General features: G+C 44.8%; 1 protein-coding gene across 1 annotated transcript in view; it reads right to left on the bottom strand.

Moving 5' to 3' along the window:
• Window positions 1-13,249, bottom strand: part of wdr17 (WD repeat domain 17) — a 147,536-nt gene extending 134,287 nt beyond the window's left edge. The window contains exon 1 of the mRNA XM_067982517.1: window positions 13,140-13,249. The gene's annotated coding sequence lies outside the window, so the exon portion shown is untranslated. The remainder of the gene's footprint in view (window positions 1-13,139) is intronic.
• Window positions 13,250-21,685: the final 8,436 nt, after the last annotated feature.

The following is a 21,685-nucleotide window of genomic DNA, read 5'->3' as shown; positions in this document are numbered from 1 at the left end:
GATATCATGCGATTCTCCTCAATTGCTTCCACCTTTTCCCCTCTGACATCACCAGCCTCCTGTCCTCACTCAATCTTATCCTGCGTATAAACTCTACCACCTATACCCATAGGCACTGCTTCAATCTTTGCATCATGTTCAACCTTGTCATCTCTAAAACCACAATAACTGATAAAACTATCACTCTATCTGCCCTACTCTCACCCTCTGCTCTGTGATAAACTATCGCACCCAGCTCCTTGACCAGTACCCTGCCTAAGTCCCAATTCTCTTGCCTCTAGTCTTTAAAGTGCCACAATGACTCTGTCAGCCTGCTAGACAGCAGCCTTGCATCAGTCTTTAATGCCCTTATCCACTTGATCTCATGCCCCTCTATTCCCCCCAGAAAGATGGAACCTTTGCAAATACATATCTGAGAGCCACAAGCTTCAGTGTACTTGCCATGTAACCAGCCTGATAATCCACCACCAAACTTGGCTGCACTATCCAAGCACTCTTGAATCTACAACTTTCGCTCTGTCATCTGACTGCTCGTCCAACATCAGATTGTGGACGAGTGCTTTCTCCAGCTCGATACTGGCAAGACTAAAGCAGTCTTTTTCAGACCCCATAGAAATTTAGCATCTCAACTTTCAACTCCATTTCTCTCCCCAGCTCCCAGATCGAACTCAATGATGCATATGCTTGGTGTCACTTTTGCTCCTTCAAACCTCACATCTGATCTATCAGCAAGACAGCTCACTTCCACCTCCACAGTCCCACTTTTGCCTTTACACAACCTCGACTACTACTAAAGCCTTCAACCATGCCTTCCTCATCTCCAGTCTCCTGTTCTCTAACGTTCTCCTCACATATCCAGAACTCGGCTGCTTGCATCCTGTCCTGCACTATGTTTCAGTCATCTATCTCCCTTGTCCTCACTTATCTTCACTGACTCCCCATCCCCAAGCTCAATGATTTCAAAATCCTAAACCTTGTTTATAAAGCAAGGCTTTGCTTTCCCTACCCCTGAAACATTCTCCAGTCCTGTATTCCAGCCCGCACCCTCCTCTGTTCCGACTCTGGGCTTCTGCTTGGATCCACTTCCATCTGCTCCACAATTGGTGACTTATCCTCCAATCATCATACTCCGGAACTCCCCCACTAAGATCCTCAATCAAACCACATTTCCCCTCAACTTGAAAAACCTCTTTAAAACCTCTTTAACTGCACCTTCAGTCATCTCACCTAATCCTCTTCCCAAACTGTTGCTCAGTATCTGACCCCTCTTTCTAAAAATACCGTGGGTAATTTTTCAATATTAAGGATGCTACATAAGTGTAAGTTATTGTTGCTGCTGTGCACCTAATTTACATGCAGTATTAAAGTCGAATAAGATTATCCCCGATTATCTATTCTTTGGAGAAACAAGAGTCATAGAATCATTGAATGGAAGGAGGCCTTTCGGCCCATCGCGTCCATGCCGGTTCTCTGCGAGAGCAATCCAGCTAGTCCCACTCCCCCGCCCTACCCCCGTAGTCCTGCAAATTCTTTCCCTTCCAGTACTTATCCAGTTCCCTTTTGAAAGCCATGATTGAATCTGCCTCCACCACGCCCTCAGGCAGTGCATTCCAGATCATAACCACCCGCTGCGTAAAAAGGTTTTTCCTCATGTCGCCTTTGGTTCATTTGCCAGTCACCTTAAATCTATGTCCTCTGGTTCTTGACCATTCCGCCAATGGGAACAGTTTCTCTCTATCTACTCTGTCTAGGCCCTTCATGATTTTGAATACCTCTATCAAATGTCCTCTCAACCTTCTCTGCTGTAAGGAGAACAACCCCAGTCTATCCACATAACTGAAGTCCCTCATCCCTGGAATCATTCTAGTAAATCTCTTCTGCACCCTATCTAAGGCCTTCACATCCTTCCTAAAGTGCGGTGCCCAGAGCTGGACACAATACTCCAGCAATGGCCGAAACAGTGTTTTATAAAGCTTCATCATAACCTCCTTGCAATTGTACTCTATGCCTCTATTTATAAAGCCCAGGATCCCATATGCTTTCTTAACCACTTTCTCAACCTGCCCTGCCACCTTCAATGATTTGTACACATATACCCCCAGATCTCTCCGTCCCTGCACCCCTTTTAGAATTGGTTGCTCACCGATTGGACTCTCGCGGAGAGAGCGAGAGTCCAGTCGGTGAGCGGCGGCAAAGATCGAGACCAGAGCGGGGATAAAAACAGCGCGGAGAGAGCGAGAGTCCAGTCGGTGAGCGGCGGGAGAGAGCGAGACCAGAGCGGGGATAAAAACAGCGCGGAGAGAGCGAGAGTTCAGTCGGTGAGCGGCAGCAAAGATCGAGACCAGAGCTTACTCTGAGAGCGAGACTCTGAGACCAGCGGCAGTTCGGGGTGACGTCACCAGTCAGAAAGTGACGTGGCACAGGGGAGGCAGCTGATTGGTGAGTAGGTTCAGGTGAGTATTTCTACCATTTTACTGTAAGTAAAGTAATAAGAAAGGGAAGATCTGCAGGTTTTATAGCAGATAGTGTTTTTTTTTAGTGAACCTAGGTCCCTAGTATAGTTAACATTTTCTAATTTCAACGTAATTTAAAAGGGGTAACTCAGCTAAGGCAAGTCATGGCAGCAGACCTCGCACCCGTGATATGCTCCTCCTGCAAGATGTGGGAAGTCATGGACACTACCAGTGTCCCTGCCGACCATGTGTGCGGGAAGTGTGTCCACCTGCAGCTACTGACCGATCGTATCTCGGAGCTGGAGCTGCGGGTGGACTCACTGTGGAGCATCCGCGATGCAGAGAAACTCGTGGATAGCACGTTTAGCGAGTTGGTCACACCGCAGGTAAAGGGTATACAGGCAGGAAGTGAATGGGTGACCACCAGGAAGAGTAAGAGGTGCAGGCAGGTAGTGCAGGGGTCCCCTGTGGCCATCCCCCTCTCAAACAGATATGCCACTTTGGATGCTGTTGTGGGGGATGACTTATCAGGGGAAGGCAGCAGCAGCCAACTTCCTGGCACCACGGGTAGCTCTGCTGCACAGGCTGGGAGGAAAAAGAGTGAAAGAGCTATAGTGATAGGGGACTCAATTGTAAGGGGAATAGACAGGCGTTTCTGCGGCCGCAACCGAGACTCCAGGATGGTGTGTTGCCTCCCTGGTGCAAGGATCAAGGACGTCTCGGAGCGGCTACAGAACATTTTGGAGGGGGAGGGCGAACAGCCAGCTGTCGTGGTGCACATAGGCACCAACGATATAGGTAAAAAAGGGGATGAGGTCCTAAAAGCAGAATATAGGGAGTTAGGAGGTAAATTAAAAAATAGGACCTCAAAGGTAGTAATCTCAGGATTGCTGCCAGTGCCACGTGCTAGTCAGAGTAGAAATAGGAGGATATTTCAAATGAATACGTGGCTAGAGGAATGGTGCAAGGGGGAGAGATTCAAATTCCTGGGACACTGGAAACGGTTCTGGGGGAGGTGGGACCAGTACAAACCGGACGGTCTGCACCTGGGCAGGGCCGGGACCGCTGTCCTAGGAGGAGTGTTTGCTAGTGCTGTTGGGGAGGGTTTAAACTAAAGTGGCAGGGGGTTGGGAACCTGAGCAGGGAGAGAGAGGAAACTGTAACAGGAAGGGACAGAAGGTATGGAGTAATAGGTGAAGTGTTAAAAAAGGAAAAAGCAGGAACTAAGCGTCACAAAACAGATTTGAAAGTTCTTTATCTGAATGCACGTAGCATTCGTAACAAAATGGACGAGTTAACGGCACAAATAACTACGTATGGGTATGATCTTGTGGCCATTACAGAAACATGGCTGCAGGGTGACAACGACTGGGAATTAAATATGCCAGGGTATTTAACAATCAGGAAGGACAGGCAGGAAGGAAGGGGAGGTGGGGTGGCTATGTTAATAAAGGAAGGAATCACTGTAATACAGATAAATGATATTGGGACAAAGCATCAAGATAATGAAACAGTTTGGGTGGAGATAAGGAATAATAAGGGGAAAAAAACATTAGTGGGCGTAGTATATAGGCCTCCTAATAGTTGCAACTCTGCTGGAAGAAGTATTAATCAGGAAATAGTCGGGGCATGTAATAAGGGAACAGCTATAATTATGGGGGATTTTAATTATCATATTAACTGGACAAATCAAATTGGGCAGAGCAGCCTTGAGGACGAGTTCATTGAGTGCATCAGGGATGGATTTCTTAAGCAGTATGTAACTGATCCTACTAGGGGGCAGGCAACCTTGGACCTGGTCCTGTGTAATGAGTCAGGATTAATTAATAATGTCCTAGTTAAGGATCCCCTTGGAACGAGCGACCACAACATGGTTGAATTCCATATCCAATTAGAGGGTGAGAAGGTTGATTCTCAAACAAGCGTACTGAGCTTGAATAAAGGAGACTATGATGGTATGAGAGCGGAATTGATTAAAGTGGACTGGGAAAATAGATTAAAGGGTAAGACGGTACATGAGCAGTGGTGTTCATTTAGGGAGTTATTTTACAACTTTCAAAATAAATATATTCCACTGAGGAAAAAAGGGTGTAAAAGAAATGACAGCCATCCGTGGCTAAGTAAAGAAATCAAGGATAGTATCCGACTAAAAACAAGGACATATAAGGTAGCCAAACTTAGTGGGAGGATAGAAGATTGGGAATTCTTCAAAAGACAGCAAAAAGTAACTAAAGGATTGATTAAGAAAGGGAAGTTAGATTATGAAAAGAAATTAGCAAAAAATATAAAAACAGATAGCAAGAGTTTCTATAGTTATATAAAAAGAAAAAGGGTGGCTAAGGCAAATGTAGGTCCCTTAGAGGATGAGACCGGGAAATTAATGGTGGGAAACATGGAGATGGCAAAAATGCTGAACAAATATTTTGTTTCAGTCTTTACAATAGAGGACACTAAGAATATCCCAACACTGGACAAACAGGGGACTCTCGGGGGGGAGGAGCTAAATACGATTAAAATCACTCAGGAGATGGTACTCAGTAAAATAATGGGACTCAAAGCGGATAAATCCCCTGGACCTGATGGCTTCCATCCTAGGGTCTTGAGGGAAGTGGCAGTAGGGATTGTGGATGCTTTGGTGATAGTTTTCCAAAATTCCCTGGACTCAGGAGAGGTCCCGGCAGATTGGAAAACTGCTAATGTAACACCATTATTTAAAAAGGGTAGTAGGCAGAAGGCTGGAAATTATAGGCCAGTTAGCTTAACATCTGTGGTGGGTAAAATTTTGGAGTCTATTATTAAGGAGACAGTAACGGAACATTTAGATAAGCATAATTTAATAGGACAAAGTCAGCATGGCTTTATGAAGGGGAAGTCATGTCTGACAAATTTGCTTGAGTTCTTTGAGGATATAACGTACAGGGTGGATAAAGGGGAACCAGTGGACATAGTGTATTTAGACTTCCAGAAGGCATTCGACAAGGTGCCACATAAAAGATTATTACTTAAGATAAAAAATCACGGGATTGGGGGTAACATTCTGGCATGGGTGGAGGATTGGTTATCGAACAGGAAGCAGAGAGTTGGGATAAATGGTTCATTTTCGGACTGGCAACCAGTAACCAGTGGTGTTCCACAGGGGTCGGTGCTGGGTCCCCAACTCTTTACAATCTATATTAACGATTTGGAGGAGAGGACCGAGTGCAACATATCAAAATTTGCAGATGATACAAAGATGGGAGGGAAAGTAGAGAGTGAGGAGGACATAAAAAACCTGCAGGGGGATATAGACAGGCTGGGTGAGTGGGCGGAGATTTGGCAGATGCAATATAATATTGGAAAATGTGAGGTTATGCACTTTGGCAGGAAAAATCAGAGAGCAAGTTATTTTCTTAATGGCGAGAGACTGGAAAGTACTGCAGTACAAAGGGATCTGGGGGTCCTAGTGCAAGAAAATCAAAAAGTTGGTATGCAGGTGCAGCAGGTGATCAAGAAAGCCAACGGAATGTTGGCTTTTATTGCTAGGGGGATAGAATATAAAAACAGGGAGGTATTGCTGCAGTTATATAGGGTATTGGTGAGACCGCACCTGGAATACTGCATACAGTTTTGGTCTCCATACTTAAGAAAAGACATACTTGCTCTCGAGGCAGTACAAAGAAGGTTCACTCGGTTAATCCCGGGGATGAGGGGGCGGACATATGAGGAGAGGTTGAGTAGATTGGGACTCTACTCATTGGAGTTCAGAAGAATGAGAGGCGATCTTATTGAAACATATAACATTGTGAAGGGGCTTGATCGGGTGGATGCAGTAAGGATGTTCCCAAAGATGGGTGAAACTAGAACTAGGGGGCATAATCTTAGAATAAGGGGCTGCTCTTTCAAAACTGAGATGAGGAGAAACTTCTTCACTCAGAGGGTGGTAGGTCTGTGGAATTTGCTGCCCCAGGAAGCTGTGGAAGCTACATCATTAGATAAATTTAAAACAGAAATAGACAGTTTTCTAAAAGTAAAGGGAATTAGGGGTTATGGGGAGCGGGCAGGAAATTGGACATGAAGCTGAGTTCGGATCGGTCAATGCCCTGTGGGTGGCGGAGAGGGCCCAGGGGCTGTGTGGCCGGGTCCTGCTCCTACTTCTTGTGTTCTTTAGATTTGTGGTTGGGATCAGATCAGCCATGATCTTATTGAATGGCGGAGCAGGCTCGAGGGGCCGATTGGCCTACTCCTGCTCCAATTTCTTATGTTCTTATGTTCTTATGTTTATATTGCCTCTCCTCATTCTTCCTAACAAAATGTATCACTTCACACTTTTCTGCATTAAATTTCATCTGCCATTTGTCTGCCCATCCCACCAGCCCGTCTATGTCCTCTTGAAGTCTATCACTATCCTCCTCACTGTTAACTACCCTTCCAAGTTTCGTGTCATCTGCAAATTTTGAAATTGTGCCCTGTACACCCAAGTCCAAGTCATTAATATATATCAAAAAATGCAGTGGTCCTCGTACTGACACCTGGGGAACACTACTGCATACCTTCCTACAGTCCGAAAAACAACCGTTCACCACTACTCTGTTTCCTATCACTTAGCCAATTTCATATCCATGCTGCCATTGCCCCTTTTATTCCATGGGCTTTAATTTTGCTGACAAGCCTATTATGTGGCACTTTATCAAACGCCTTTTAAAAATCCATATACACAACATCAACTGTATTGCCCTCATCAACCCTCTCTGTTACCTCATCAAAGAACTCAATCAAGTTAGTTAAACACGATTTGCCTTTAACAAATCCGTGCTGGCTTTCTTTAGTTAATCCACACTTGTCCAGGTGACTGTTAATTTTGTCCCGGATTATCGTTTCTAAAAGTTTCCCCACCACCGAGGTTAAACTGACTGGCCTGTAGTTGCTGGGTTTATCCTTATACCCTTTTTTGAACAAGGGTGTAACATTTGCAATTCTCCAGTCCTCTGGGTACCATCCCCGTATCTAAGGATGATTGGAAGATTATGGCCAGTATCTCTGCAATTTCCATCCTTACTTCCCTCAACAACCTTGGATACATCCCATCTGGACCAGGTGACTTATCTACTTTAAGTACAGCTAGCCTTACTAGTACCTCCTCTTCTACTGTGACTTTGGCAACATCTTATTCCTTGGTAAAGACAGATGCAAAGTACTCATTTAGGACCTCAGCCATGCCCTCTGCCTCCAAGTGTAGATCTCCTTTTTAGTCCCTAATCGGTCCCACCCCTCCTCTTACTATCCGTTTACTGTTTCTCTGCCTTTCGAAGACTTTTGAATTCCCTCTTATGTTGGCCGCCAGTCTATTCTCATACTCTCTCTTTGCCCCTCTTATTTCCTTTTTCACTTCCCCTCTGAACTTTCTATATTCAGCCTGGTTCTCACTTGTATTATCAACCAGTCATCTGACATATGCCCCTTCTTTTGCTTCATCTTACTCTCTATTTCTTTTGTCATCCAGGGAGCTCTGGCTTTAGTTCCCCCTCGTGGGAATGTACCTAATCACTGTAAAACTGAAGACTCACCTATCTAACCATTAATTCCTTATATTGTTATTGAGTCTTCATGTGCCTCCAAGAAGCACTGTCCCTTTTCCATGATGATTACGCAGTTTAAAGTACTCACCTGTGCTCAAATTATGTATCTAGTCTCCTCCTCAAATCGATATCTCCAGTGTCCTTCATCTCTGGCTAGATTTAATACTACCCACTCCCCCTACAGCCTTTACATCACAATGTTTTATCATTGATCTTATATTACAATGGTTTTTCATTTGTCTCTGGAATAAGTCTAGTTTTTATGCTATGCTCCAATTTCCTCATTCTTCCCCCCCGGCACCTCTGATGCTAATTAACATAGTCCCACCCCCATGCAAAAGTGCAACTCGCACATTTTCTGAATTTACTCCAGTTCTGAACGGGCTGTAGATTTACCCCTAAAATTTTAGATTCAATAGGACCCAAAGTCATATTTTTGGTGTTTTATGGTGGTATTTTGTTGGTGATTTTGTTGGTTCCTCCTCACTAAGACCTACAGTGTATTTTCTGAATCCTTGACTGCATCTTCATAGCATCAGAATGATTTGCATTATAAACTGAAAAACTTCCACAATTGCATTTTCTTATACACGCTATGCCTAATGTGCATAAATGATGGTTTGATGGCTTGAAACTTTAAATTTTCATGCTTAAGTAAGTTCAGTGCTTTCCTGAGGCCCCAATTGTTTACACTGATTTGCACTTGTTTTGTGATAGCTTTTGCGTTCTGGTGTATGCTAATGAGATTCTCAGAAAATTTTAGCCATAACTCGCCAACGGGAAGCTTGGCGTAAAATTCGGAGTAACTTGCCGGTTATGCCATTTCAGGAGATTCTGGGCCATGTCTCAGAAGCGCAGTTTGAACAGTAGAAACACCATTAGGGGGAGCGTTGAGAACTGTTACGGCTGCATGCGTACAACAACTGAGAAACAAGAGCAGGAAGAGAAAGGAGCACCACATAAATGAATGCTCCAGCCAAGAAGCAATTATCTAGCTCTTTCAGAAATGTCGTGCACAAGGAGATTTAAGCTCAGTAGCTAGTTCTTGACTGACCTACGTGAGGAATTGCAGCACCAGATTATAATTACTGCTGCTTTATTGGTAGCAGTGAAAATAACAGCAGCTATGATTCAATCGCATTGACTTCTTCAAGGCACTTTACAGAGATTATGCACGAACCAGCCAAACGTGTCGCATTGCACAACAGGTTACAGATGCCTTGCTTGAAAGGGCACATTATTACAACAGTGGAGGGGGGGAGGGATGGATGGAAGGAAAGAAAGTCTTGCATTTATATGACCTCAGGACGTTCCAAAGTGCTTTACAGCCAATGAAATACTTTTGAAGTATAGTCACTGACGTAATGTGGGAAACACAGCAGCCAATTTGCGCACAGCAAGGTCCCACAAACAGCAATGAAATAAATGACCAGATAATCTGTTTTAGTTATATTGATTGAGGAATAAATATTGTCAGGACACCAGGGAGAGCTCCCCTGCTCTTGCTTCAAATAGTGGCGTGGGATCTTTTATGTATACCACGAGGTATTAGATGGGGCCTCAGTTTAACGTCTCATCCAGAAAGTGCAGCACTCCCTCAGCGCTGCACTGAAGTGCCAGCCTAGATTATGTGCTCAAACCTTCTGATTCAGAGGCAAGAGTGCTACCAACTGAGCCATGGCTGATACTTTTACTAATGCTTTTGCACATTTAAATAGGAAAGGACAACTAAAAGTTATAAAGAAATATGGCAAAGGCTAAAAATCTAACATAAAACCAGAAACAAATATATAGCGCATTAATCAGCATCTTTAAGAAAAAGACAGTTTAACATTTGAGGTGGAACGCTTCCCACCCAGGATAAATGAAAGATGTTTTTGGTTTACACCGAATAAAGTCTGTGATGTCAAAAAGAATGAACTGCAAAAATTACAATTACTATTGCTTACTCTTGCACTTGACTCCTCAGGGAAGTTTTTGAAGCCACCTGGCTAGCGGAACCAGGGTGTTAGCTGCCCTGAAAATGGTGGGGAATCACTTAGTGCTCCGTTATCACCATTGCTGTGGCCGCCACAATCTTCCCCAGGGCCTACCGCTGGGAGGCTAGGTCCTGCCTGAGTCAGGGGGGAGGGCGGCCCTTTTAATATGCAAATTGCAGACCCATGAAATATATAGGACCCCGTCTGCCATTTTAGGACAGCACTGCGCGGGGTAATGCGTCGTGTACGCTCGGCCCGGTATCATCTGGCAGTCCAGCCAAAGAGGAGCCTATGGATAAGTCTTATTGTATTTTTGTGGGGTGTTCTTCCAGGTTCCATAAAACTGGTCTGGTTTGCTGCCGATCCCATTCCTCACATCATAGAATCATAGAAAGTTACGGCACAGAAGGAGGCCATTCGGCCCATCGTGTCCATCCCTGCCGAAAAAGAGCTATCCAGCTTAATCCCACTTTTCAGCACTTGGTCTGTAGCCCTGCAGGTTACGGCACTTCAAGTGCACATCCAAGTACTTTTTAAATGAGTTGAGGGTTTCTGCCTCTACCACCCTTTCAGGCAGTGAGTTCCAGACCCCCCCCCCCCATCACTCTCTGGGTGAAAAAATTTCTCCTCAGTTCCCCTCTAATCCTTCTACCAATTACTGTAAATCTATGCCCCCTGGTCACTGAGCCCTCTGCCAAGGGAAATAGGTCCTTCCTATCCACTCTATCTAGTCCCGTCATAATTTAATATACCTCAATTAAATCTCCCCTCAGTCCTCTTTGATCCAAAGAAAACAACCCCAGCCGATCCAATCCCGTCGCAAGATTGGACCCTCCCCTTCCCCGCACCAACCTTCTTCCAGCCCAGAGACCGGATATTGCAGTGGCCTTGAGCTATTGGACCAGGGCTCTCATTTTCCACCCACCGGCTGAATGCTAATGAGGGGCTCGGCCCTCAAAATGGACCAGGCCTCCGGCCGGGACTATCAGATGGTTGGGAGGGGTGCTCCCCCGACTGGCCGCCCGAAGTCCACACCCAGGGAATATCTACCCATTTCTCTGATTATTTTATTCATACTTCCTCAAGTCTCAACTGTTGTTGGGGATTGGGCTATGATCTCAAGATGACTCCTCGACTTAACCGAGAAGCTTTGCCAAATGCTGATGAAACCAAATGCACAGATCTGCAAATAACGGCCACAGAATGATCCTTGATGTGCTTTCGATATCTTAGCAGTTTGAGTGATGGTCTTCAGTGAGACACACACAAAGTCTGCCAAATATTTCCAGTACACTCTCTTGAACAACATCGATATTCAGTATGATGGAATTTCAGAGTCAGTTGCACTATGGTAACACTTCCAGAGGAGATTCAGTGAACCTTAGCCACAGATGCCAATGTACCTGGTGATGAAAGTCAAGAAGCTGCTATAGCTAAGACACTGAGAAGCAATACAATCTGGTAATCCAGGCACACCTCTCAACACTGAAACAAAATTCAAGAGAATTCTTATTCTGACCATGTGATACAAATACTCTATCACCTGGAATAGCAAGGTTTGTGTGATGGGCAAGCACAATACATTAAGATTCCCTCGTAACCCTTATACGCCTTAAATTATTGAGAGTGCACTGTGAAACACCTCACATCAGTGAAAGTCATAGAAATGAACATGAGGAGCACTACAAGCTAATTAAAATACAACACAAGGCAAAGGATACCTTAAAGTCATGAATTATAGTGAAAGTTGTTTGTGTTCCCGTTTAAATTATTGATTAAACGTGGCGGACGTGGCCACAGGATTGTGTCTCCTCTCTGCTGCAGTTCACCAGCTGTTTGTGGAGCAAACTGAGGCAAGAATAACCCCGGGGTCTGATGTGGATATGTGGAATTGCAGCTTAACTTTGGCATCCAGTTTAGTTGTCTGAGATATCTGGGAGGTCCGACTGGAGGCAGAAGAGGTTTGATCTGAGCCCACCCTCAGTGAGGCGGCTTATCATAAATTTAAAAAAAGGAAATATTTGCAGGGCTATGGGGTACGAGACTAATTGGGGGGATAGCTCTTTCAAACAGCGCAGCTACGATGAGCTGAATGGTCTCCTTCTCTGCTGTGTGATTCTATGATACTCTCCGAATTGTCCCAAAACCTTTTGCAGAGTCTCTTTCCAACTGGGTGAGAGCATCCCACACTTCAGATGGCCAAACCAGGGCAATTCAAATAGCAGGGACGATTTTCAACTGCCACCTGTCTGTTTCTCGCCTGAAAAATGGACAGGGCAGCAGGGGAAAATTGGAGCGGGAATCTTGGCTGCCCCTTGGCCTCCCAAGGCACGTCTGATGCAAATTTCAGGCTGCCCTATAAATGGGTGCACAATACTCCTGCCTGATTCGGACAGAATGCCGCTTAATTATGCAAATCGGTTGCTCTACTCTGTGTAGTACAAATGAGCAGAGAGTGTGCCCCTGCACTCTCCACCCATTGATACCTGGCAATGAACGGCCTAACCAGCAGCTCTTAAAGGGACCGCAGGTGTCTGCTCCACAAAAGGGCTCCCAAACCTCTTTTTCTTTTTTTTTTGTGGAGCCAGAAGGAACAGGAAGAGCGTGAGAACTCTCCATTCAAGAGTAAATTATAAGTTAACTCTTGTCCTGCCCACAGAGTTCTTCCACTTCTGAATGGTCAATCATCGCTGTCAGTCATCAATCACTCAGAGCAAGTGAGTGATACGTTACCAACCACAAACAAAAAAGCTACTTTCCGCCCTAACAATAGTTACCAGCCTCTGACACAACTCCGATATTCTGTGGCACTCCTCCTTCAGAAGAAAATCTACTATCTCTCCTCATTATAAGAAACTTTAGGCCCCTCCAATAGTGTCATTATAATCAGAAGGGAAACTCTCAACAAAACATTTCCAGGTACTATGCCATACCTCAAGACTTTTATAATGATATAAGGTTTCACTGCACGGTGAGCTTTTCACTCTGTACTCTGTGCACTAATAAAACATCATGTTTGCATTGTTTCAAAATAGAACTCCTGTTTTAATTATCTGTGCTGTCAATAGGAACTGATACTTCTGTTAATGTACATACCCTTCAGCCATACAATGACAGGAGTGCTAAAAATACAAGAACATTTTTCACCTTACCTTTGGTACAGCTATGTGGCTCTGTTAAGGACTGAAACTCTGTTGACTGTATCGTGTGCCAGCAGGGTGTGGAGCATCAGCTTCTTCAGCAGTGTTTATTCCATGGTGATAACAAAGAGCTCCAGTGTTGTCAAGCTGCAGTAAGACATGAGCAAACATTAGTGTAAGGCAGTCGAACTATTAACAGCCCCGTTCTGCCAGCCTGCTGTACAGTAAGAAGACTAAAGGAGATCAACATGATTGAAAGTGAAGGCAGGATATGCAGGATATTTTATCCCTCCTTCTCAATTGGCAGCTCATCGGCAACTCCCTATTCTGCACACGGCAGATCCATCTGGTCAGTTCAAACCTATTACACAGCATAAAAAGTCCAAGGATATTTTTATTATTCAAAGGTCACTTTCCAATGAGCAGGTTTGATGGGTATTTTCTACAGGCATAGAACTAGCAATGTTACATGGGGAAAAGTCTCGACTTTAATAGGGCTTGGATTACATAAAATATCAATGAGTTTTACACTTCCTCTTAAGGCCTTTGCTGTAATTTCTATGCTGTTGAGTGATTACAAGGCAGGAACGTCACCAAGGGGTTCAGGTGAGTGCAAGTGAAACTTGAGCAAGCCTGAAACCCAAGATGAGATTAATTTATGTGTTTATTATCACTGAACAAGCTTGAAAAACACATAAACACATTAGTGCTTCCTGCCTGCGGTTAACATTCAATGGTTTATACTGCAGCTCTTGGGCAAGTGACGGCTCTGATAAATTCAGTAAGGCGAGTGCTAACTCATGCATTGCTCACCTCATTGCAAAGCCAAAAGAACTCTTTGGCAGTCTTACTTAAAGAAAAAGCTTAAAGAAAATAATGATGTGGAGATGCCAGTGATGGACTGGGGTTGACAATTGTAAACAATTTTACAACACCAAGTTATAGTCCAACGATTTTTATTTGAAATCTACAAGCTTTCGGAGGCTTCCTCCTTCCTTTACATTTACCCGAGGAAGGAGGAAGCCTCCGAAAGCTTGTAGATTTCAAATAAAAATCGTTGGACTATAACTTGGTGTTGTAAAATTGTTTACAATTAAAGAAAATAAATGTTGGCATTTATTGGGGATCTTTCATTTTTCACTCCTCCCAGTATGTCACTCACTGTTGAATCACGCCAATCATAAGCACTCTTCAAGTGAGATGAACGATTCACTCTTCGGGCAACTTGATCCAATAGGCCATGTCCGAACCACAGTAATCGTGACCTGCAGCACTAGGTAAAAAGTTACTAATGAATTAAACAGGAAGGAAGGTCTCCAATCCATCCCTTTAACAACATTAAGGGGCTGAAATTCCTCAACCCTTCTGGTGCACTCCAGCCATGGAAACCAGGCGAGGATGTGGATCTGCTAGGTCCCAGCCTAACACTAGGAATTCTGTGGGCAGTTGAAAAGGGCCTGGGTCTCCATCTGCCCCTTTCGAGGCAAGTGCCGTAGGATGGGATTCGGCCAGGGGGGAGAGGCTTCCAATGCCGGGAGCTCCCATGTCCCTGGCCCTCAGAGAGACCAGCCATAGCATTAACAACAACTTGCGTTTATTGAGTGCCTTTAAAACGTAATAAAAACATCCCAATGGCACTTCATAGGAGCAATTATCGAACAAAATGTGACACCGAGCCACATTAGGACAGGTGAAAGAGGTAGGTTTTAAGGAGCGACTTAAGGGAGGAGAGAGAGGTGGCGAGGTGGAGAGGTTGAGGGAGGGAATTCCGGATCTTAGGATCTAGGCAGCCGAAGGCACGGCCGCCAATGGTGGAGCACTGAAAATCGGGGATGCGCAAGAGGCCAGAGCTGGAGGAGCGCAGAGATCTCGGAGGGCCATAGGGCTGTCGGTGGTGGGACTAGGTAGACCGGCTCCAACTGGGCATCCGGGCCAGGATCATGGTCTGGACTCTCAAATAATCACCGAGTGAATTTTTTTTCATATACATTATTTAAATACCATTCCCTTACAAAAGGAGGAACAGAGGGGGTGGGCTCAACAGTTCACTTTCTGGGGTCACCAATGCCCCTACCCCGACACGATGCTGCATTTTGTGGCCAGTGGGTACCAGAGACATGCCTCTAGGGTGTAGGTGCCAGCCAGTGCCATGCAAAATAGGGAACTTTCCCCTGAAAGTCCACCGGGGTCAGCAGCAGAGGCCCCCAGTGGGTGAATACCGACACTCATGCTAGGGTATATCTCTCCCCCAGTTCCCTGCGGATTTTCAGCCTCAAACAATCAGAAATAATAACTGCTGAGGTAAAGGTCAAAGGAAAAAAGGAAAGGACAGGCATTTATATAGCACCTTTCACAACCTCCGGACGACCCCAATCACTTCACAGCCCATGAAATACTTTTGAAGTGTAGTCACTGTTGTAATGTAGGAAACTTGGCCGCACAAGCAGCAACAAGATCAATGACCAGATAATCTGTTCCTTGTGGTGTCAGTTAAGGAATAATTGTTGGCTAGGGGAACTACTCTGCTCTTCTTTGAATAATGCCATGGGATCTTCTGCATACACCTGAGCAGGCTTAAACATCTACTCCCTCCACCACTGGCGCACCCGTGGCTATAGTGTGTACTATCTACAGGATGCACCGCAGCAACTCGCCAAGGCTTCTTCGGCAGCATCTCCCAAACCCACGAGCTCCACCACCCAGAAGGACAAGGACTTGGGAACACCATCGCCTCCAAGACACACACCTTCCCGACTTGGACATATATCGTTGTTCCTTCATCCTCACTAGGTCAAAATCTTCGAACTTCCTATCTAGCAGCATTGTGTGAAGATCTTCACCACATGGGCTACAGCAGTTCAAGAAGCCGGCTCACCACCACCTTCTCAAGGGCAACTAGGGATGGGCAATAAATGCTGGCCTCGCCAAGAAGCCCATATCCTGAGAATGATTTTTTTTTAAAATGCGCCGTGCAATTGCTGGTGCATACCTATCAGTCTTCTTCTAAAGGCTGGGCCCTATATGTCCTCCTCTGTGCTCCCTACAGCACTCTGTGTCTATCACCAGGGAAAAGCACCCCGTTCCTCCTGAAGGCCTACTCCACCAGGACCTCCACGCTGCCATCGGAGATAGAGGGGGCAGCCATTTTAGAGACAGCAACAGGTACAGAAGCCGACATTTACCACTGGCACCTTCCCTTTAAGGGCAGCTGTTTGCCCTTAAGTTGTGAACCCCACCGTATTTCCCACGCCCAAAGGGCAAGCCAATTACAAGCATGAGTAGGGGTGAAGGCTCGCCCTGCTTATGGAAACAAGGCACGCCTCATGTGATCAGCTTCAGGGGGGCATAGTAGATTCCCCACCCATTCTGTGCCCGTATCAGGCAGAAGTTGAAGATTCCCCGCAAAGTAGCACATTAGTTTATAAAGTCAACTGATACATTTTCATTTTAATTTTCTAAACTTAAAATTCAATTGGAAATTATCCTATCCGACTCTTCATCTCTAAGCTGTGTTTCCGTGCTCTGTTGCTGCTATTAGGGGTGTGGGTTCCTGTTGTATATCGGATAGTCTGTCTAATGACAGTGTAATTATTTTTAACAAAAAAGCAAATTCCTCATGTTTTCACACAGTCCTGGGTCAGAAGAAATTCAAAGACAATTCCCTGTCACATTAATCTTGTCAACATTGCCGCCAGGCCCCATATCTATTGCTGTTATCTTCTGCAAAGGCTTTCTAAAGGGGAGCTCTCAAATCAAAATTACAACTGATAAACTAGTCATGTGGTCTATATGACCTGGGAGCACTTGGGTACAGTCACTGGGTGTTAAAAATGGAAGCGTATTCAGTTCTCTCACAGTTATCTGGTAAGCAGTGAAAACATTTATCCATAAATCGATTAAAATTCTCATCCTTCTGTTTAAATCCCTCAACTCTCCATCTGTAATACCCCAGCCCTAGAACCCCCGAACTTTCTGTTGCTCTGACTCTGGCCTCTCATTCGTTCCCCTGTAGGAGAAATGCCCTAAGGATTGCCTTAAATGTGTCCTCCAAATGGAGTCAGTGGTCAGGCTGAATTCTGGAAAGGAAAGGGCTAATTGTTCTTCAACCATGAAGGCTTATACAAATAAAACATTCCTTACCAGGGATAGGCAACAACCCACCAAGGCCACAGGGCCGGAAATGGCTCGTTAAAGGGACATAAAGATATCCTCCCTCATCCAGACCTCCGTGCGACCCCTTTGTTAGCAAAGACCTGAGAAGCAAGGGAGTAAACAAGCAATCGGGTATGTCTACGTGACGGTGCTTCATTGATTTGGAGGTTATCAGGGGTCCCAACAGGGCTGTGTGAGGTGATTGATACCAGAAAGGCTGAATTCTTCCATCACGTGTGTCAGTCAGATTGGTCAAAAGCATTGAGGAGATTTTTTTTTTAAAATAGTGTTTTGACGTTACTCCTCAGTGTTTAGTTCTGGATTTAATTCGAGTTCTTTTAGAAGGTTTGACTTATAGGGAGAGGTTGGATAGACTGAGACTTTTTTCCCTGGAGAGTAGGAGGTTTAGGGGTGATCTTATAGAAGTCTATAAAATAATGAGGGGCATAGATAAGGTAGATAGTCAAAATCTTTTCCCAAAGGTAGGGGAGTCTATAACGAGGGGGCATAGATTTAAGGTGAGAGGGGAGAGATACAAAAGGGTCCAGAGGGGCAATTTTTTCACTCACAGGGTGGTGTCTGGAACGAGCTGCCAGAGGCAGTAGTAGAGGCAGGTACAATTTTGTCTTTTAAAAAGCATTTGGACAGTTACATGGGTAAGATGGGTATAGAGGGATATGGGCCAAGTGCAGGCAATTGGGACTAGCTTAGTGGTATAAACTGGGCGACATGGACATGTTGGGCCGAAGGGCCTGTTTCCATGTTGTAAACTTCTATGATTCTATGATTCTAAGGTGTAGGGGGTTCTGTGTCTAGAATGTGTAAATGTGTGTCACTTAAAACCAAATAGTGCATCTCCGACTGAGTGAGCAAAGGTTACAGAAATTAAGATTGTATGGCATAGACTTGATTAATATTCCTGTCAGATTATTTACTCAAGTGTTCTTACACCCCTCCCTTCACCCACCATTGGTGGCTGTGTCTTCACCCAGCTGCATTGCAAGTGCACAGGTCCGGCAGGGAAACTGGCATTCTACACTCATGCCTCTGCTGAGGCGATTCGTTAATCAGGCAGGAGGAGAGGCATGAGTTTGACTCAGGGTGGCTGATTCTCTCGTTTTCCCTTATCACCTATGGAAAAGCAGCTGGGGATCCACGGTACTGCGAACGTGGAGAACCCCTATCCTTTTATTCTTTCGGCCTCCAATGTGCTTGCATCATCGCACAGATCCCTACAACAATTGAATTCCTGGTCTGTACTGACTTAATGGCCCTGATTTTAAATCCCTAACACCCCTCCCCACCCCCTAACACCCCGACAGGAGGGAAAGGTTCGGGCGAGGGGTTTAAATCCTAAAAATCAAGATCCCGCCTCCAAGCTGCCGCATTCCCGGCCGGCCTACTGGGATCCCACGCACCATTCCTGCACCCCCCCCCACCCCCGAAAAAGTTGAGGCCAATATATCTCAGCTGGGGCTGTGGTACTGGTGCTATAATTGGCCTCAGTGACCCTGAACTTGGTTGGGGGGGGGCGGCGGTGGGTAGAAATCAGTCAGGATTCCTCCTCCTGATCACTGTCCAGCCACCCCTGTTAGAGAGTGTGTGTACATGTAAACATAAGATGAGGACAGAATCAGGCTCCACTCCCCTGCAGTCAAATAGCCTTCACTATCTAAGCCCACACAGGAAGAATGTAATTTGGCTGAGGCACTTGAGAGCCTATGTGGAACCATTCACCAACAGGTGTCAATGCTATTAGGCGAGGGCACAACAAAGAGAAGGAAGATAAAGAAAGAAACTACTATTCAACTCGTCCTCAACAGATTATCGAATAGAAGTTATTCAGCTAGATAACGTGTTAAAAATGTACTCCTCCAGTTTCCCGTAGCACTGTGAATGTAAAGGCTGTAATGCCTCCTCCTTTACTGTGGTACTGGGAGTGTTTTACTGGAAGCTAATTTACTGGAAGAGGAATGATTCAGTTGTTTCGGTTTAGTATTGACGGTGTTTAGTAAATCACTGCTAAACTACCATACTTAGCATTAAAATAGGAAATCAGCATGAATAGGAATGCGGTTTTAACAAAATTAGTCTTTGCAATTGGTTAAAAAGGTCGGAAGTAACTGTTGACCATTTTATTGTGTGAATATTTCACAAGCTGCTATTAAATTCCTCTCTCTCTTATTTTAACGGAGGCGCTAACCCAGGTTAATGAAATAGGGGAGGGAGGAATTTGATACAAGCGTGTTAAACAACTGCATGATAACAGTGATTTCAACCCTTGATTCTTTTTAAGCTATTCACTGAACTAGCAACTTATACAACAGTACTGTCACTAAATATCAGCTTTGAAACTTTAAAATGTAAACAAAAACATCCTGCTTCTTTGATGCACATAGGGTTCACCTCCAGCACTGTGCACAATTAGCTGCTCCAGCACAGGTTAGCTTACAGACATTAAACTCTCAAATTATACTTCATGTTTCCCAATAAAACGTACACAATGTACTTTAATTGTTGTATCTGCAAAGATTATTTCCCACCATACAGCACGATAAATCTGACTTTTTTTTGAATACATGATTCAAATTGTTCCAAAGTATTAAGCTATGCTCAGTACTGTACCTACTTCCAAACTGTGTAGCTCCTCCCTGGAATAGGAACTCTAAGACTGTCCAAAGTAGTTGTTTTTCCCCCGAGGAAAGCCACTCTAAGAAAATAAAAAACATTCCCATTTCACATTTAATTATGGATCAGGCCTGAAGCACCAACAGTGTCAGTTGTGTTCATCAAATCAGACGTAAAACTGTGTGTGCGAATATTGCTTCTTCTGCACAGTCAAAGTAACTCTGAGGCATTGCCCACACAAAGAAGATGATTCCTGTTTCACTATAATCAAAACACCTTTTCAATGAATACTTCCCATTTCCATAAGACAGAAAGACGACATAGGGGTCGATAACGCAGTCCCGATGCTACAACAGCCAGAGCAATGCTTTTTTTGGGGGCGTTGCCTGCACGTAGTGCAAACAGCTGACCTTGCACAATAATGTGAAGCCAGCTGTTTTCGCAATATTACTGCAGCGCCGCAGTCACTCGACTAAAGTGATCTTTCTATTGAGCATCTGGGCCAAGGCCTGTTGGTTGTCTTAAAGCAGTACTGCTACCGAGGGGACAAATGGCTGCAAAAAACGGTAGGAACATAGGAACAGGAGTAGGCCATTCAGCCCCTCGAGCCTGTTCCGCCATTCAATTAGATCATGGATGATCTGTACCGTAACTCAATTTGCCCGCCTTGGCTCCGTAACCCTTAACACCAGTGTCTAACAAAAATCTATCAATCTCAGTTTTGAAACTTTCAATTGACCGCCAGCCTCAACAGCTTTTTGGGGGAGAGAGTTCCAGCTTTCCACTACCCTTTGTGTGAAGAAATGGGACTAATTGGGTTGCTCTTACAAAGAGCCGGCACAGGCTTGATGGGCCGAATGGCCCCTTCAGTGCTGTAACCATTCTATGATTCTAAGTGCTTCCTGACATCACCTCCTGAATGGCCTAGCTCTAATTTTAAGTACAAACCTCGTGTGCCCTCAGGACTACGGCATTTCCCCACAGCATTATCCTGTGTTATACACTGTGAACACATAGCCGATCTCTGTGCCGAACAATACCTGTGGCCCCTGTTAGTGCTAAGGATACCGGGCATTGGCCCCAGTGCTGACTGTGCTGTTCAGAATGATGTGTGCCTTCTTTAATCATTCACTATCCTCATGACTTTAAAATTCACAATACTGTATAGACAGTTCCATATTTCTTCTCATAGCATTGAAGCAATTAACAAGCTCAACTAGAAACCCCTGTGGTCGCTCGTTCAAATCCCACCGCGGAATCACCCTTGAAAATCCACCGGTCCACGTGATTAGTTTGCTACTTACGTGAGGTGGGGGCAAGGGATGGGGTGAGGTAGGACAAAGCAGGTGAGCTAACAATGTTCATTTTGCCTCCTGTGAACCTCCCGTCGACTGAATGTTTCCCTCTGGCCACAGTGATTGCGGAGAAGTGCATCTGATGGTGATAAATGGAGCTGAGCACCGCTGAGATAGGAAGAAAAATGAAAAACTGGAGAAAAATTCAACTAAAAAAAATTAAAAATAAATTGTATGGGCCGAGGGTTGAACTACCGATTAAGCTGACTACCCGATAGGTCCAGATCAGGAAATCATTTATTCTTACACTGCTAATCACCCTTTTAAAAAAAAACTGCACCCACCGGTGGTCTCGAGAGAGAGAGAGAGAGTTACACGTGAGTGTCCTGGGTCTGCTCATTTGCATTCTCATTGGTGCAGACAATAATGTAAAACCCGTGTAAAACAGGTGCAAGCAGTGGAACTATCTGGAAACTTCTGTGC

The sequence above is a fragment of the Heptranchias perlo genome, chromosome 4, assembly GCF_035084215.1.
Source record: "Heptranchias perlo isolate sHepPer1 chromosome 4, sHepPer1.hap1, whole genome shotgun sequence".
NCBI classification, from domain to species: Eukaryota; Metazoa; Chordata; class Chondrichthyes; order Hexanchiformes; family Hexanchidae; genus Heptranchias; species Heptranchias perlo.
This window is presented reverse-complemented; position numbering and strand designations above follow the sequence as displayed.